This window comes from Armigeres subalbatus, chromosome 2, assembly GCF_024139115.2.
Source record: "Armigeres subalbatus isolate Guangzhou_Male chromosome 2, GZ_Asu_2, whole genome shotgun sequence".
Taxonomy (NCBI): domain Eukaryota; kingdom Metazoa; phylum Arthropoda; class Insecta; order Diptera; family Culicidae; genus Armigeres; species Armigeres subalbatus.
This window is the reverse complement of record NC_085140.1, coordinates 141061898-141071054: the sequence shown is the minus strand read 5'-3', so window position 1 is coordinate 141071054 and position 9157 is coordinate 141061898. Positions and strand designations below refer to the sequence as shown.

Below are 9157 nucleotides of genomic sequence, written 5' to 3'. Positions count from 1 at the left end.
TCATTCACTGATTGGGACCGGAATCGAACGAGGCCATCCCGTGAAGCACATCCTCCGAGAGGTACCGCCTTACCAAAGCGTCGTTACGGCGTCGTGCCAGTTCGCCTCCTGGTGCTTTATTTTGCTATTTACGACTTCACTCGCGACGATAGGACAAGGCAAAATTGTATTTCCCATTCACAACCATTTCGTATCGCGATTCCCAGCTTCGATTGCAATTAGGTACGGGTTGCCCCGCACTGCGAGCTGTTTGGTAAATAAGTCAAAATTTTATCTTTTTAATTGTGATTATAAATAACATTGATTGATGATCTCGGGCGGCTCATTGACCAACGAGGGAAACGCAAGATAAGTTGAACCAGCAACAAGCATATGGGGCAGTCCTCAATGCAATTTTTCTCTCGATCACTACCCATCTGCATCTTAGCACAGGGTTCACCAAATTTTGGTTAAATTCACTGCAAAGGTTGATACTGCCTTATGAAGATTCAAATACTAATGAAACAATGAAACTATGCGTATGGAAATAATATTTTAGATAGAACCAATTAAGGGCTTCAAATAGAACCAATTAATATTAAATTAGGTACAAACAAAGTGTCATTTTGAGCAATGTTTTTTTTTCATTTCGGATTACCCTATTCCACATCTGTTTTTCTTATTTGCCCGCGTTGACCCAAATTGTACCAAGTATAATAAACAAAACAAGACAGTCACGCTTTTAGTGCAAATGAGTCTCTTCCTCGCGAAATGTGCATCAAAGACAGTCAGTGGTTGCATCCTTGGGAGATATTTTTGTGATTTCATTTCTCGCATAATCAGTTGTCGTGCATAGGTTTCTGTTCAAAATTGAAAGGCCACAGATTTTTAGATAAACAAAAGGGGAACTGTTCCATTTTCCATCTCACTGTACTTATATTCATCTCATCGCAAAACAAAGAAACACAGCACCAATTTCGTTGCTTCTTTTTGCTAACATACGTGCTCACTGCTGAAAAAAATCACAAAAATAAAAAAACAAATCGAATTCCTTTTCATTGCTTTGTTTTTGATGGGATGGAAATGGGAGCTATGAGATGAAGTGCCGAACCGTTCTCCTATCATAATTATTTTTACATGTGGTGTCATTAGTTCACCTCTTCAGTAAGAAAAATAAAGCATTGGTAACTTCTTGCACAAATTCGTAATTTTCACTCCAATTTTTAGATCATCTGAATGAGATATATAAGCATTTGGTATAAACCACCATACTTCTGAGACTAGATGACGCCAGTGGAGGGCAGATGACATTAACCAGCGTTGGTGATCTTACAACTGTTTCAAAATCTTAAAAAATGAGGTGTCATATTGAAAATCACTTCAATGTTACATGTTCTGTTGAGAAATTGTAGATTGATTTTCTGCCCACACATTTCGTTTTCTGCAACATTTGACAAGATTTCTGCTCATTGAGAATGCAAATTTGGAAACGACAAATCATGATGAAAATTTGAAACTCAATCTTTTTTCTAATTTCTGGAATTTATCTAACTCCCCTTTTTTCTTTATTTTCTTCTTTTTTCTTTCTTTCCGCTATCTTCTTTCTTCCTTCTTCATTCTTTTTCTTTCTTCTTTTTATGTGAGATTATTTTCATCGGCTTTCTTCTTTTTACCAACTTCTTCTTCCTTCTTGCTTATTATTTTCCTTCTTCTATCTTCTTCGCTCTTCCTTCTTTCATATTAAATTTTCATTATTATTTCTTCCTTCTTTACTTTTACTTCTTCCTGCATCCTTCTTCCTTTTTCATTGTTCCTTTTTCCTTCTCCCTTCATTCTTCTTCTTCTTCCTTTTCTTCCCTCTTCTTCTATCTTTCTTTTTCCTTCTTCCTTACCATTTTTCATCCAATTTTTAATTGGAAGCAATTAATGTTTACTCTAATGGGAATTATTTTTGCATTATTATCCATTTACAACAAACTTTTAAAAGGACTTTAGAAACACGAAATACTATTTTTACAATGTTCTGAAAGCTCAAATGCAAATATGTATATTGTGTGGAACATTTTGTTTTGGAAAATCTATTGGAGGAAACCAATTTCCTTCGATGGGAATTGAACCCACGACCCTCAGTACGATAGACTGGTACTTTCAACCAACTAAGCTACAAAGAACCTTCGCCGGTCGTCGCAGCTTTTTTTATTTTTTATTTTTTTTTTTTTTATTTTTTTTTTTTTTACAAGGGAGAATGCATTTACACACTAACCCAGTACACGTGCATTGTAGTTGCCAAACTACCACACGGAAGTGTACTGGAGTGTCGGACTCGACCATACCGGTAATACCGACTAAACTCCCTTGGACTCCACCATCGTTTCCCCCAGGAACTACCTCGCAGTACTACTTCTGGGGGGATGGCAGTACTAAGCGTACTCGCTCATTATCGCTCACACAGGCACTCGTCCCACGCGAGACTGACTTGGGTGCTCGCACACCATTCACTCCATTTGAATCTTACTTGGATGCTCTCCCGGGCGCTCCGCTGCCATGCCTCGAGGTGTCAATAGCGGTAACTGCCTGGGCCTACAGATATTACGCTACGACACTCCCGCCTCAGCACGAGCACATCAATCACACCACTGCCGAAGCAGACCACACGCTACCCTGCCGAAGCAGGGACACTCCCCATGCACCACATGTGCACAACTGTAGGTGTGTGGGTACAACCCACTGCTACCCTGCCGCCGAAGCAGCTTCTCCAAAGACCATTCGCTCCATGTGACCCTTTTTCGGGTGCTCACTCTAACACTCCACTGCAATGCCTCGAGGTGTCGATGGGTTACCTCGACTCCTACCTCGGCATGTGCAGTCCATACTCAGACTTCTGCTGCGCTTCGAGGTGACAATAGCGGCGACACGCTATGACACTTCTGCCTCAGCACAAACAGATCACTCACTCCCTGCCGAAGCAGCTCACGCGCTACCCTACCGAAGTAGGGACACTCCACATGCCAATTGGCACTCCCTGGGCTTGTGCTTTTGAAGCGGCACACAGTCGCTTTGATAGAGTCTGCTTACGGGCACTTGTGGTTTTTTGGGAGGGATTTTAGCAGAGCCCACTGCTAAATCCCACCACGCCCTAGGCAGTTCTCCCTGACTCGCAGACAGCTGGGGAGGGGTCGTCAAGCCCTTGGACATGGTCCATGCTGTCCCTGCTGTCCCTGCTGCCCCCAGCCGTCGCAGCTTAGCGGCTTCTGAATGAGCCCGAGATTCCCAAATCGGACGCATAGTCGAAACACTCACAATCCATTTCTCAAACCAACGCTTCCACATGTGTGTAGAACACATTCACATTAGAGTGAGCGTAAGTATTTAAATTGTCTGGCAGCTACACACTGGCAGTTCGTAGATTAGTTGGTGTAATTTTAACCAGTCTAGCGTACTGAGGATCGCGGGTTCGAGTCCAATCGAAGGAAAGTGGTTACCTCCAATACATTTTATACATTTTTCAAAACAAAATGTTTCACATAATGTACATATTTACATCTGAGTTTTCAGAACATTGTAAATAATTGTCCAAGTCGGTTGGTCCAATGCCCTTCTGATTGAACGAAATACCATGTTCAGGCCCACCTATTTCCGTAACATTGTCTCATAAGGTCAGTTATCATGATTGCATCTAACCCCGACAATAGTTAGAGATTTATTTTCATTAATTAAATTTCAACATACAAAGTAACCAAATTTACGAACAAAATTACAAGCATTTTACAGCAATAAAAGAAACAAAACAAGCCTAATGATTAGCGTCGTCGATCAGTGCTTCATGATAACACATTTTGTGAAAATTGAAAAACTGACCGCAAGCAAATGACGTCGTTTGGATGGAGAGCGAGCGGTATTTTTATCGTAGCCATTGCTGTCAGTTACACGCACATTAGGCCTCTGCTACAATCGCACTCGCTCACAGTCACTTAATTCCCGCCAATTAGTCCCATTCAAAGCCACAGGAACCAAACGGAAAGAAAATGAAAAATTTCCTCAAATGTGCGATCTAATAAATTGCTTCCATTTCCACTTTTTCAAACGCAATGAAACGCACCAAATAAAACAGTCAGCAGTCATAGCGATGGCAGTGGCCCTCTCGGCTTCTCTGTTGGTACAAAGTCCTTCTCCGTGTTGCTGCGAGATTGACCGCCACTGCTGCGCTGTTGACTGGTTTGGACAGTTTCGTATCTAATTTGTATCTTTTATGCGATTTTACCACGAAACGACCCGCAACAGACACGCAAGCAACTGGAGGGCCCGCACTAGCGAGCGGGACAGGGGAAATGTGACAGACGAAGGTCGAAATGCGGGTAAAGTTATCACATTTTTCAGCATGGTTGACCCTTTCCAACCGACCACGACGACGATGACGAAGACGACAGGCTTTTTCTGTAGGTTTGTTCACGTTCTTGGTTAAAGGTGAATGAATGCCTATTGTCTATGTTCAACAAACTTCGTAACTCCTGGAAAGCGCTGGACGTCGGAGTGAGCCAAAATAAGTGGACTTACGACTTGCGTGAATTTAAATAATACTCATTGTCTGATTTATCACGTTTCCTTGATAACTACATGATAATGATGGGCGCCATCAGTTACATTTTGACACAGGAGAGATTCGTCAAAACATGCGCCCATTTTAAACCCTCCAGGTCAAGCGTTTTGCTTTGGATCTTTAAGTTGTGTATGAGTATACGTCGTAAAGTTAAACGATAGTTTCCTCTATAGCTAAAGAAAAACACAATATATTCCCTCCCTACCGACGAACGTTACTCAACTGTACGAAACCTATCCTCAGAATCAAAAGGTGTCTAATGTTGTTGTCCTTTGACCGGTCATTTCGATAGTAGGTACAAAATGACAAAGAAAAACTCAAGGCAAAATTCACCGAACTCACTGGTCATCAAGGTTTGACTTGGCATTCAATGGAAAGCATGTCGCAGAATAAAAATAGTTCACCATTTCCGAAAACTATTTTTCATTTCCTATTTTGACCCCACGCACCGAACGTGGTCAAAGTGGTTACGCAAGATGGATCGAAGGAAATTGATGTGATCTATTTCATAAGACGTTGTTGGTGACATTTCATTTCGAAATTTCCAGCGGAGGACACGCACTGGGATGGTGAACATTCCTGCTGTTTTCAATTGAGTAGAACAGGCTTTTTGTATCTAGTGAAGAATGAAGCAAGCAATGATAACTTTTATCGTCCGGAGTACGATTCATTGATGTTGATATCGATTCTTCGAAGCCGAGCACTTTTGGATATGGTTAATTCTGTGTAAAGCGATTAACGAGAGATCTCGTCTATTGTATTGGCCATGATTTTATCGTTGACGTATCAACCATTCGAAATTTCAGTGAATTTCATTTATTACGCGTTTACTAGGAGAATTCAACTGCTGCAACATCGATACGTTGCTTGTTCCAAGCCTCATTTAAGTGCTTACTGGTTGATATGTTTTAAATTTGCGATGTTTGTCCACAAATTATTCGAAATACATTCGAAAGTGCAATGGTTGTTACGTCAATTATGGAATCATGGACAGTGTTGTAGTGACATGCTATTTTTCTGGAGAATCGTTTGTGAGTTTGCTCGCGTATGAGGGCTCAATAAGGAACTTACACTTTTTAAATTAGAATCTTGCAGCTTTCTGTATATGCCAAGATTTTGCACAGAATTGTTATTTGAGTGTACAGTTTATATAAAGTCGAAAGCTCGGTCATTAAGCCTTGAGTAGCAATGATGAGCATTCGTATTTTCGATAATTGTAGTTACTGAAATAAAAAATAAAAATCTCAATGAATCCACTTAGCGCAGTGAAGCTCAGCATTTCGGGCGTTTTTTTCATTTTGACCATTCAAGTTAGTACTTGGAGAAAGCTTTAAAATATGGGTATCTATCACCTAAGGGTATTTAAACGGATATTGGTGTTAAAATCACTCCGTTTTACTTGATCGTTTAACACTGATAGCTAAGAGGCCATCGCCGCAGCACTACACAAAAAGCGGATCCCCGACCACTTGTATGGGATTCTTAAGAGCTGGTTTACGAAACGAATTCGGGCGGAACTCGATCAGGATTACGGCGGGCGTTCCATAAGGCTCCATACTCGGCCCAACGCTGTGGAATGTGATATTGTATAACGGGGTACTAACGCGGAAGTTGACTAAAGGAGTTAAGATCTTCGGATTCGCGAATGATGTGTTTCTAACGATAACCGGTGAGTCGCTGGAAAAGGCGAAAATGCTGAGGGCGGAGACGACCGACTTAGTTGAAACCCGGATGAATGTAGTCAAGCCGTAGCTGGCTCACCACAAAATGGAAGTGTTGTTGGTCAGCAACTGGATAGTGATTCAGCGGATGCAGATTATCGGAGGCTACGACATACCGTCCGTGCGTTCTTTGAGACATCTAGCAGTGATAATCTATGAGCGGGTGAATTGCAGCAACTATGTTGATTATTCTTGTGAAAAGGCAGCAGTGCGCTGGCAAGGATTATGCCGAATGTCGATGGTCCGAAAGGCAGAAGTAGGCGTCTTCTGGCAGCAGTATCTGAGGTACGGAGTTCCAGCCCCCTCCCACCGCAGGGAGTTGAACAGCGTGTTTCACCTAATGTACATTCGAGTCGCGAGTGTGCACAGAAACATTTCGTAGGATGCAGTTTGCGTTATCGCAGGGCTGATTCCAATTCGCATAACCCTAGCAATGGATATCGAGTGTTGCTAACAGAGAGATAACAAAAATGTGAGGAAGACGGTGATACTGGACTCTATGGTGAAGTGGCAGCAGAACCGGGACAATGCGGATAATTGAAGATGAACCCAATGTGTCGACGTTGGTGAACAGGGAGCATGGAGAAGTAAACTTTTATCTCACACAGTTCTTTTCCGGACACGGCTATTTCCGCCAATATCTGCACTGGTGTGGCCATGCGTCGTCACCTTTCTGCCCTGTTTGCGTCAACGTTGAGGAGACTCCAGAACACGTGGTATTCGATAGCCCAAGATTTGCGGAAGTACTTAGACGAATGTCTGCCATAAGGGCGGACAACATCGCAGAACGAATGTGTCTCGAAGAAGGCACGTGGAATGCGGTCAGCAGAGTCGTGACGCAAATACTATCGGAGCTGCAGCTGCAGCGGCACACGAACAGCAAACCTGCTGAAGAAAGAAGAAGGAAGTGCTGGCGCTGTAGGGCTCCGCCAGTGCGGACGTCATCCTTTACGGAACTGTAGGACCACCTCTGCCACCCGAAGACGAAGTCGGCGCAATACGCGAAAGCGTTCTCTGCGAAAGCCGCCGGTAGTCGAGGCACCATCAGTGCGAAAGTTGGACCATGCTCGACGCCGAGGGTAGTCAGGAAGATTTGAGCAAAAAAAAAAATCTCCTAAAACCGGAGGCAACACCAACCTCGTTTATGAACAGATAATGATTCTCCTGGCTCAGGTCGAGATGCACTTGAATTTCTGCCAAATTCAGGAATTCAAGTTCTAAGCAGACCATCCAATCTGGAGATTCAAACATACAAGCGGATTCCGTGACCGATTTGCGAAGAACAGAAGCATCTCCGGGGTTGAGGCGGACCACATCACTGTCGGGGACATATTGTTCTCAAAAGCTATTGTTCTTGCGCCAAGAGGTGCCCCGCCAAACAACAATAGCTAACGCCGCCAGTGAGCATCAACGTCATGCTGCAGGAATACAACATCCCTCCTGCCAGCTGGCCACTTGGTCAGATCATGAAGCTGCATTCGGGCAACGACGGTGTCGTCTGAGTCGTAATTTTATGAATTCTTCGGAAATGGAAGTAGTTTGGACTAGCAACCCTATAACCAGAGACCGGCGGAGTGAAAAACTGTCGGAATGGCAACGTATGAAAATGCATGAAATCGTTGAAATAAGACTGGCAACACTTGAACTTTTTGCTTGCTTCTTATGGATGCAAAAAGTAAACAAGTCGAAATGGAACCGCTTTTGACGGTTCGATTGGAAACAAGATGGCGTCTTCGCCGATCTCTTATTCTAGCATTTCTAGTTTGGACCGTAACGAGTATCACTTTACTGACTTCGCTGGATCCAAGCATCTAAAGACCTCATCATGCGAGGTTGGGCAATCCGCAACGAAGAACTTACTCATTGCGTTTCCATTCCTATCAATATCAACCCGTTCTTCTGGTTTTGTGTCCGGGTAATTGCGAGGATCGACGCCGGTGCGCGTTGGCAAAAATCATGAACCTTTTTTGCTACCACTTTAGGGTATTGTTTATTTTTTTTTGCATCAATGTCTTCGGGAATAAATTTTACAATGACGAAAATTTTTAGTTCCAGTTTTTGCCAAAGGAGGCGCTGCAAAATGTAGCTTTTTTCAATAAAGGGTGGTATGGACTTCTAAAGTACTGTGCAAATAGATAGGACAAGTCTCGGGTACTTATTCAAAAGGACGTATGTGATTTTGTAAACAAAGATTCAAACGTCGATTTTTCCAACCTGATAGCACTCCCACGCAAATCATCACCACAGACAGGTAGTGGAAGCCTTCGGCTACCTGTTGGTGGTGTTGGTTTGCGGGGGAGTGCTATCAGATCGGACAAATCGACGTTTGAATCTTTGTTTACAAAATCACATACGTCCTTTTGAATAAGTACCCGTGAAGTAGTGGTCAAGGAATGATTATGCTGATTATGACATTCCTTGAATAGTACGGAGCTAACAAGGAAATCAAATAATTTAGCAATAGCAGGCGTATTGCAAGAAAGAAAACATTGATTTACGTCTTCCCTTGCTAAATAATGCACTGATGCATTATTCCGCAAATAAAGTGACGTTTTGTTAAGTTTTTTTCACTCTGTTTTTTGTTTGTTTGCGATTTATTGCAGGTCCACTCTTTTTTCGGCTGTGATGATCTGCAGGTGTACCAAGATGTAAGACCATGTTGGAAGTAGGTGCTGCGATTGACCATGTTCTGGGAAGCGGCGAAATCTATTAGACTCTTGATTGGACTTCTCAATCGTCAAACAAAGAGCTCTGAAGTTTCCATAAGTCGGTCTAAACTTCTCTTCCTGGCCAACATGAGCAGTTGAACAGTTCTCAAATACGCGCTACTTATATATTATGCTATCACCACAGATAACAG

General features: G+C 42.7%; 1 non-coding gene across 1 annotated transcript; it reads right to left on the bottom strand.

Annotated features, from left to right (window-relative positions):
- Window positions 1-2075: 2075 nt before the first annotated feature.
- On the bottom strand, window positions 2076-2150 carry Trnad-auc (transfer RNA aspartic acid (anticodon AUC)). The gene has a single exon. It is a non-coding gene; the product is annotated as a tRNA-Asp (tRNA).
- Between the last annotated feature and the right edge of the window lie 7007 nt (window positions 2151-9157).